General features: G+C 43.2%; 1 protein-coding gene across 6 annotated transcripts in view; it reads left to right on the top strand.

Moving 5' to 3' along the window:
* Positions 1 to 935: 935 nt before the first annotated feature.
* The window catches only part of LOC147710099 (butyrophilin subfamily 3 member A3-like), a 353872-nt gene continuing 345518 nt past the window's right edge, over positions 936 to 9289 (top strand). For all 6 annotated transcript variants that reach the window (XM_086920800.1, XM_086920797.1, XM_086920799.1 and 3 more), the window contains exon 1: positions 936 to 1065. The gene's annotated coding sequence lies outside the window, so the exon portion shown is untranslated. The remainder of the gene's footprint in view (positions 1066 to 9289) is intronic.

The following is a 9289-nucleotide window of genomic DNA, read 5'->3' as shown; positions in this document are numbered from 1 at the left end:
AAGTTAAATGGTGGAAAAACTGAGGTTCTGATCCTGGGGAACCACAAAGACCTTTGGGGCCCTAGTCACTGCCCCCCCCCAATGGGCACTCTGCCTTAACTGGTGCAAACAGCACGTAATCTAGGTGTGTGTCTATAGATGATCAGCTATCTATGAGGCAGCAAGCAGTCAAGGTCACATCAACTTGCTTCACCATCCTAAAATGGCTCCATAAAATACTTTGGATGTCGCCTGGTCCCACACAAAGAACTGTGATCCAGGCCCTGATTATGTCCAGGCTGGACTATGGCAACGTCCTATACCTAGGAGCAAATAAGGAGGTCGTTCGCAAACTGCAAGTTGTTCAGAACTCTACGACTAGACTGCTCTGTCATGTACCGAAAAAGTCTTCTACCTCATGCGCTCTCCGTGACCTCCACTGGATCAGAATAGAGAATCGCATTACATTTAAGGCCTTATGTTATATGCATAAGATCAAGCTGGGCACAGCACCCCAATACCTGAGCTCCTTAGCACATTCATATCTTCCGACGGTCCTTTTCGTATCTGGCCCGTACTGTGGAGTTCGTTACCCACACCTCTCTGTCACAAAACCAGTCACAAAAACGTTTGTAAGGGCCTTAAAACTTGGCTATTTAATCAGTAGATGTTGTTCTTTCTTTCGTATTGTGTCTGTTGGCGCCGATAAACCTCTGGGTAGCTGTGCGCCTTATAGATTTTAATAATAATAATAATAAAACTAGTTACTGGATAGTTTCCAGGATAATGACCCTGAAAGAGAAGCTGATGAAAGACAGAGTTCTCTTATCTGGAAGGCAAATATTCTCATGTTGTGCAACTCTAACCAGAAGAGTGCTAATTTTTCAGAAGTCATGTGATCATTTCCTGGCAGTGATTGAATTCCTGCTCTACCTAAATCACCCCCCCAGCAAGGAATACACAAGGCATGACCATTCAGCCCTTAAAAAGGCTGCACACCATAGAGTTTCTACTTGGCTGATACAGCTAAAGGTTGGCCATGTTTCTTCTCAACAGTGAAGGGTGCCGCATATGTTCCAAACTGAGGTAAACATTATCTGTTGTGTGCTGGGATTCAAAGTCCTTCAGACCAGGTAAATGGAAAAAATGTATTGACGTGTTGAAAGAGACGGGTGCCGGAGTCCTTCAATTTAACACTTTTGTAAATACAGCACAAAGATACAGTCTACTCTAAATGTACTGAAATGAAAACAGATTTTATAAAGCGCGACAATCACCCGTGGGTATCTAGGCGCCAAGCAGAACCTGACAGGCTGACATTGAGAATCATTTTTGAGACCCCGATCAAGGAATAAAGAATAGAAGCAAAGTAAAGGGAGACTCAGAGTGCACGGGGGGCATATTTACAGCAGGATGGAGGAGTGTGGTGTTAGGCAAATTGAAATAAGAAGTGGAGTCCGATGGCGTTGTAACAGGTAAGATCTTTATTTAAGATCAGAAAGTTGGAGCGAACCAGCAAATACACGTATTACACAGACATTGTTAACATCACGCTTCTCCATTCTGAAAATACAGGGGTGTGATGTATTCACAAGAGTGCAGCGCACCCCTATGTTCTCTCTAGCGCTGGCTCTGAGTTCAGCTGCCTGTCGCCAATGCAGGCCCCCTTGCACTGTAGATCAAGGGTATCTGCATTGGGGAAGATTGTTTATAGGCAGGAATGCCCCCCTTCCTGCACATAAACAATCATTAAATGTCGTTTTTACTTCTATGTGTGCTGCTTAATGCAGCACACATACAAGTTGCAAAATGGCAATTTAAAAAAAAGTATTGTCTATGTGTAGAAGAGGGACCTTCCTCCACATAAACTATCATAGGTAATTTGCTGTTTCTATGTGTGCTGCACAAGGCGACACACATGGAAACACCAAAAACGAGAAGAAATAAAGCCTTACTCTTTGTTTCACCTTTTAAGGCCAGGTTTTCCCTAATCTAAATTATGGCGCTGGCTTCTATTTACGCTGCCCTTGTATGCCCCGGTGTGTCTTGTAAACCTCATTTTTACACTCTCAAGAGGTGCACTCAAGATGCGTTTGCATCAGTGATGGATGTGGTAGTGCCGATGGATGCTGAACAGTAGAACCCATTAAACCCTTGTGTGCTGTCCAATTTGGAGTGGAAAGCCCAGAAAGGCCGAGGTGACAGCAGTGAATGATGAAAGACTAATGATCGCAGGAGAGTTTTGATACAGATCGAATCCACCATATTCTCATTGTCTCTTGTGTTCTCTGGTATTCGCTGGGGAGCTATTACCCATTTTCTCCTGCACATGGAATGTAAAATGTAATGTAATGGTACTTGTATAGCACACGAATCACCCTGAGGCATCTCGGCACTTGTACGAATACCGCTGAGGAACACTTCCTGGCCTTTCCCTGTGAAGTGCCCACTCCTGGGCATCCCCTAAGGTGAAGCCAGGCATCCTAGCGTTGTTGGGGCCGTTGTGGAGATTAAGCAAGCTATTGCCCAGAGTTGCAGAGTGGGACCAATGATTAGAATAGGCACCGAGGCGAGAATTATCAGGTCCGGGGAAATTGAGCCCAAGAGCTGCCGAGGCGGGAATTGAACCCTGGTCCCGGGCCAGACCTCTGCATCAGGGTCTGCCGCTCTAACCATTGAGCCACACTTCTCCACTGAGACACTGGAAGTGCCAGCTAGCCCACAAAAATCACCCATCCACCAATAATTTGATGAAATCTAATTATACCTTAAGTGTTCTAAATTATCAACATCCTTAAAAATTGATACTGTCGGACATCATTCATGTGGGGCAGATTTACTAACATTTGATGCAACACAACGCAACGCATCAAGACAAGTTGCTGTGCTGCGTCATATTGAGAGAGCAGAAATGGGCCGTAGGTACTAAGATACAGAGTGTTGCCTAGCCCCAATGCAGGCACCCTTGCGCCATGGTACACGTGTGTCTGCATTACAGGCAGCTTTGTTTCTGTGCAGCAAGAGACACCTTCCTGCACAAAAACACTCCTCAGAGGCATTTTCCTCTTTCTATGTGTGCTGCCGAAGAGGAATTCGAGAGGGTAAATAAACATATTTCTCCTCATTATGCCTTTTGGGATGCCGTAGCATTTTGACGCATTCCCAGGTTGATTAACCTAGTAACTCCAGGAAAGCGCCAAAATCCATGCGTGGATGCGTGGGAACCCATGGAACACCTTCGCAAAGCACAGTAATGCAAGAGAGTATACGGCGCTGCCCTGCGCACTCGGAATTCACTAACTCACACCAGGCGGCTTTGAGGGGCTCAGGAAATATCATGAAGCATTGCATTGGGGAAATTACCTTAACAAGCTCAACCACTCGTGCCTTAGCTACGCATGTGCCTTAACCATGCATATGCCTTAGCTACGCATGTGCCTTAACCACGCATATGCCTTAGCTACGCATGTGCCTTAACCACGCATATGCGGGGTTAAGGTAGTGCTCAGTCTTGATGCTGGGATGGGAGGGCCCAGGAGCAGGAAGGATCGGGAGAGGACGTGGTGAGGTAATTGGGGTTGGGGGTAGTTTATAGGGCTCAGGATAGTGTGTAGGTCTTAGGGTGGTATTGGGATAGTGTTTAGGGCTCAGATGGGGTCAGAGTAATATTTAGGGCTCAGGCTGGGTGGTGTGTAGGGCTTGGGGGGTCAGGATAGTGTTTTGGACTCAAGGGGGGTTGTGCTAGTGTTTAGGGCTCAAGACGGGAGGATTGAGGTGTGATCTTTACCACACATCCCTTTACCAGTCATGCCTTTACCACAAAATGGCATGGTAAAGGCATACATGGTAAATACATGAGTGGTAAAGGAATGCGTTGTATAGACGCATTCGCTGTTGGGGCCTCATGGTAGAAGCACGCATGGTTTAGCCATAAAACCCTTGCATTGCATTGCATTGTCTAGCATGATGCAAAGCCAATGCAAAGGCAATGCAAGCGCTCAGTAAATCTGGGCCCTGATGTCTGTTGTGTGTCTGCAAACTAAAGTCTCATTTGTCCTCATTAACAGAAGAATCTCTAGCAATTCTTAAACAGTGGGAACATATATATGACCCTTGACCATGCTCCCAGGGCCGGTCGCTCCACGCACCGCACGGCTCCCCGTGTGTTTCCAGGACGTCACCGCTGCTTCCGCGAGTTTGCCGCTGCTCCTGCGCCCTAAGTATTTTGTGTTTTGCTGTTCTGTGCCCCTTTGCATTTGTTTGTGACCACTGTTGTTCTGCCTGTATCTTTATTCATTTTTGCTCTGCCCGTGATTGTTTTTTCCCACTTGGTGCCCCCCCCGATCCCCGCCGCTGCTCCCCGGCAGCCCGCCCCTTTTTTCCTTCTGTACCTGCTTCCCCGCCGCCCATTCGCCGCCCCGCTCCCGCCTCCCAGCTGCGCCTCCCTCCCACTTCACCATATATGGAGGAGACTGGGCGGAAGCGCAGCGGGCACGTGCTTCGACTCCCCTCTTCCAAAAAGAGAGGCAGCGCTCAGTAAGCTCTATCTCTTGAGAAAGAACATTTGCGGCCCTTGTTAAAAAAGCATCAAGTGTATTAACTAATACCCCTCCAGTTATTCATCCATTGCCTTCCACTTACCCATTTTGGAGGTGCTCCTTTTGACAGTGTAGAGCAAATGGACCTCCTCCAAGTTCACATGTTAGGGGCGGGCCAGCCCGGCCTCTTTTGGGCTCTGACGGGTGTGGACGGGCCCGCCATTGGCACAGGCTTTGCTCCGGTGTAGCCTGGGTGCATCCCACACCTCAGGGCTTTTTGCGTCCTTTGTAGATCAAGGTTCCTGGAGGGTGATGGGAGATATAGTCTCCAGCGATGGAGGTGTCAGGCATGGCTCTCAGCCCCTCTCAGGCGTCAATTTCAGTTTGTTTTCTACTACAAAGGGTGCTGGCTGCGTTGTTTCCTTTGTAGGTCAAGCCTGCTGGAGGGTGATGGGAGATGTAGTCCCTACCGGTCTGGGTGTCAGGCATGGCTCTCGCCCCCTCTCCAGCATCAATTTTGGCTTGTTTTCTACAACCTTTCTAAGACCTTCATGTCCAACAGGGGGCAGACAGTGAGCAAATAAGTAGTGGTACATTGACTGTGGAGGAGTTTTTGTTGTTTACTGAGGAAGAAAGGAAAAGATCGGAGAGTGAATGCAAATAGTGAATTTAGTTTCTGGGTCACTGATAGATACTGCAATGATAACAGCCACCCAACATTGGGACAAAGCATCCATTCTGCAGGGCCTGTTCCTCCTGCACCTCATTTCTCAGCCCCCTCCTCCAGCAACATCAATGTACCCATCATTTTCAGGTCCCTACATACACTGTGAAAAGAATAACACACACAAGCAGGCACTGGCTACAAAACCAGGCTTATCACATGTCACTTATTTCCACATATCTCTGGGAGTTGATTTAACTATGGTATCTGACAAGTTAACTAGCAACAGAGAAGGCAGTTTTAGAACACCAGTCCTGAATGAGCACTTATCAGTTGGAAGAGACATGCTACATGCTTTGAATCACCAGCCCAAACTTCCGCATTTTGTCTGAGTGAAGAAGAGAGAAACAACCAGGAGGAAGGCAAGGAGTTGGCACACCTGAACAAGGAGGCAGATGAGTTCCAAGAAGATGTGAACACTGATAGGGAGGGAATACAATGCTCCATTAATAAACTCCAGTATAAGCTAGAGAAGAGGGAGCGGCTGATACATGCACGGTCAGGCACAGAGGCACTAAAGGGAAATGTTGAGAACTCATATACGAATCACTGACATATTATCAAACACAAAAATATCTACCTACACAAATATCGATGCAGAAATATCAATAGCTAAAATATCGACATCCTATGCTTATAAGGTAAATTACAAAAATATTGAAAAAATAATATTGATGTAAAAAATATCGATGTAAAAAATTTCATTTTTATATATATAAAAACATGTTAAATAAATGCAATAATAAAATTTACTTTTAAAATATGACAGGTGTAATGAACATATACAAAAATATAATAAACAAATGTAATTTGAAAAACTTTAAACATACATATATAAAATGTAATGTATAAGTATATATTTACTTTAAAACAATAAACTAATAACTTTATTTTTTTTATATTTTAAATATTTAAAAATGGAACGTTTAAATATATATTTGTGTATACATACACCTATAAGACAAAATTTAATAATAAAAACATTACATAATACAATAAATTGTTAAAATATTTATACATTTTTAAACTTACATTTTGCACTTCATTGAGTGCAAGGGTATGACATTTTTTGGATAGCGTAGGGGTGAACATTACTATTTCCACTCCAGTGAGTGCAACAGCAGGGAAAGTGTTGGATAGCGGAGGGGAAATAATTACTATTCCCACTCCAGTGAGTGCAACAGTAGGGAAAGTGTTGGATAGCAGAGGGCTAAAAATTACTATTCCTACTCCAGTGAGTGCAACAGTAGGGAAAATGTTGAATAGCGGTGGAGTAAATATTACTATTCCCACTGCAGTGAAAGAAACAGTAGGGAAAGTGTTGGATAGCGGAGTGGTTCAAAATACTATTCCCACTCCAGAGAGTGCAACAGTAGGGAAAGTGTTGGATAGCGTTGGGGTAAGAATTACTATTCCCACTCCAGTAAGTGCAACAGTAGGGAAGGTGTTGGATAGCGAAGGGTAACAATTACTATTCCTATTCCAGTGAGTGCAACAGAAGGGAAAGCGTGGGATAGCGAAGAAAAAAAATGATTATTCCCACTCCAGAGAGCGCAACAGTAGGGAAAGTGTTGGATAGCGGAGGAGTTCAAAATACTATTCCCACTCCAGAGAGTGCAACAGTAGGGAAAGTGTGGGATAGCGTTGGGGTAAGAATTACTATTCAATCAATCAATAAATCAATCAATCAATCAATCAAGCATTTGTATAGCGCACTACTCACCCGGTCCGCTACTGCTCGAACAGCCAGGTCTTGAGCTGCTTCCTGAAGGCAGGTGGTTTTGGGCAGGCGGAGGTGGGTCGGGAGGGAGTTCCAGATCTTGGCGGCCAGGTAGGAGAAGGACCTTCCTCCTGTGGTGGCTCTTCGGACGCGGCGAGGGCGTGGTTGGTCGATCGAAGCTGGCGTGTGGGAGTGTAGAAGTTGAGGCGGCTGTTGAGGTATCTTGGGCCTTGGTTGTGTAGGGCTTTGTGTGCGGGGGTGATGATACGGAAGGTGATTCTTTTGTTGACCGGGAGCCAGTGCAGGTCTCTCAGGTGTCCGGAGATGTGGCTGTGTCCGGGGATGTCGAGGATGAGTCTTGCTGAGGCGTTCTGGATCCGCTGGAGTCTCCTTTGGAGTTTGGCGGTGGTTCCGGCGTAGAGGGAGTTGCCGTAGTCCAGTCGGCTGGTGACGAGGGCCTGGGTGACCATCTTCCTGGTCTCGGTGGGGATCCACCGGAAGATCTTACGTAGCATGCGCAGGATGTTGAAGCGCGACAAGGAGACGGCGTTAACTTGTCTGGTCATGGAGAGGGAGGAGTCCAGGATGAAGCCCAGGTTGCGTGCGTGGTCTGTGGGTTTGGGTGCGCTGCCCAGGGCGGTGGGCCACCAGGAGTCGTCCCAGGCGGAGGGTGAAGAGCCCAGGATGAGGACTTCCGTCTTGTCTGAGTTCAGTTTCAGGCGGCTGTTCATCATCCACTCGGCTACGTCTGTCATCCCTTCGTGTAGGTTGGCTCAGGCGGTGGCGGGTTTCCACTCCAGTGAGTGCAACAGGACCGAAAGTGTTGTATAGCGTAAGTGAAAACATGTCTATTCCCCCTCCAGTGAGTGCCACAGTAGGGAAGGTGTTGGATAGCGAAGAGTGACACTTACTATTCCTATTCCACCGAGTGCAACAGTAGGGAAAGTGTGGAATAGCGAAGGAAAGAAATGTATTATTCCCACTCCAGAGAGTGCAACAGTAGGGAAAGTGTTGGATAGCGGAGGGGTTCAAAACACCATTCCCAATCCAGAGAGTGCAACAGTAGGGAAAGTGTTCGATAGCGGAGGGGTTCAAAATACTATTCCCACTCCAGAGATTGCACCAGTAGGGAATATGTTGGATAGCAGAGGGTTAACATTTATATTTCCAAAATAATAAATTCTACATAAAATGAAACAAAATATCAACTACAATACAACATTTGTCAATAACACAAAAATAAAAAATATATATAAAATATTAAAAATTTCAAGAGATAGAAACATAAAATGTTAAAAATACTAAACATTAACCACAAACATTCATTTATAAAAAATATTTTAAAAATATATATTTAATATAAATTAGTTATAATCAAAAACATTAATTATTACACAAAACAATACTTTTTATTTCCCACTCTATAACCCTACACCTTTCATAACACACATCTACATTTCTATCAAAGTGTAGCCCTATAATTAATATAATTAATTATCAAATAAACAATTATTATTAATCAAACATCTATTTTAAACATATACAAATTAATTTGCGCACCAAACATTACCTTTATAACTTCATAATTCTTGCACAAAATAAAAGTAAACATTTAGAATAAAAATGTCTAAATTAATAAATCAATAATAATTAGCAAATATGAACCAATTAATAAATCTTTAAATAATTTCCACCCTCTACGAAACACACACATACAAATTATTACACAATTTCCATAACTAATTTAACACTATAACATTATTATTAATTAGCAACTTATTAATTAATTAAAATTAATACACTCCCCACCCTTTACTACTATAAACCCCACAACTCACATCTCTAATTAATTACGCAATTTCCATATTTAATTTTCAATCAATAAAATACCATTAATCAACACATAATTACTAATTAATTTTAAATAAATAACTTCACACCCTATTCCCCTATAAACCTGCAAAGAACTCCTACATAATTGACACAATTAACATAATTACCAATTAGGTATTAATAATTATCAAACAATTAATAGCTCATTAATTAGAAATGGAATACCACAAACAACACTATAAAATATAAATCAAAAAAAGTAATTACTTTATTAAATTAAATTAGTTCCCACCATATTCCCCAATAAACCCCAACCCACTCATAAAAAACTACCACAATTAACATTATTACAATTAATTAATTAATTAATTAATTAAAATGAATAACCAATCAATAATTAATTAATACAAAATTAATTATAAATACTAATAAATAACAATTAATAATTACCTAATTAGAATTAAATGACTTCCCACCTTACTCCCCTATAAACCC

The sequence above is a fragment of the Lissotriton vulgaris genome, chromosome 5 (genome assembly GCF_964263255.1).
Source record: "Lissotriton vulgaris chromosome 5, aLisVul1.2, whole genome shotgun sequence".
NCBI classification, from domain to species: domain Eukaryota; kingdom Metazoa; phylum Chordata; class Amphibia; order Caudata; family Salamandridae; genus Lissotriton; species Lissotriton vulgaris.
Note: the sequence above shows the minus strand (reverse complement) of the source record. Positions and strands in the feature narration are given on the sequence as shown.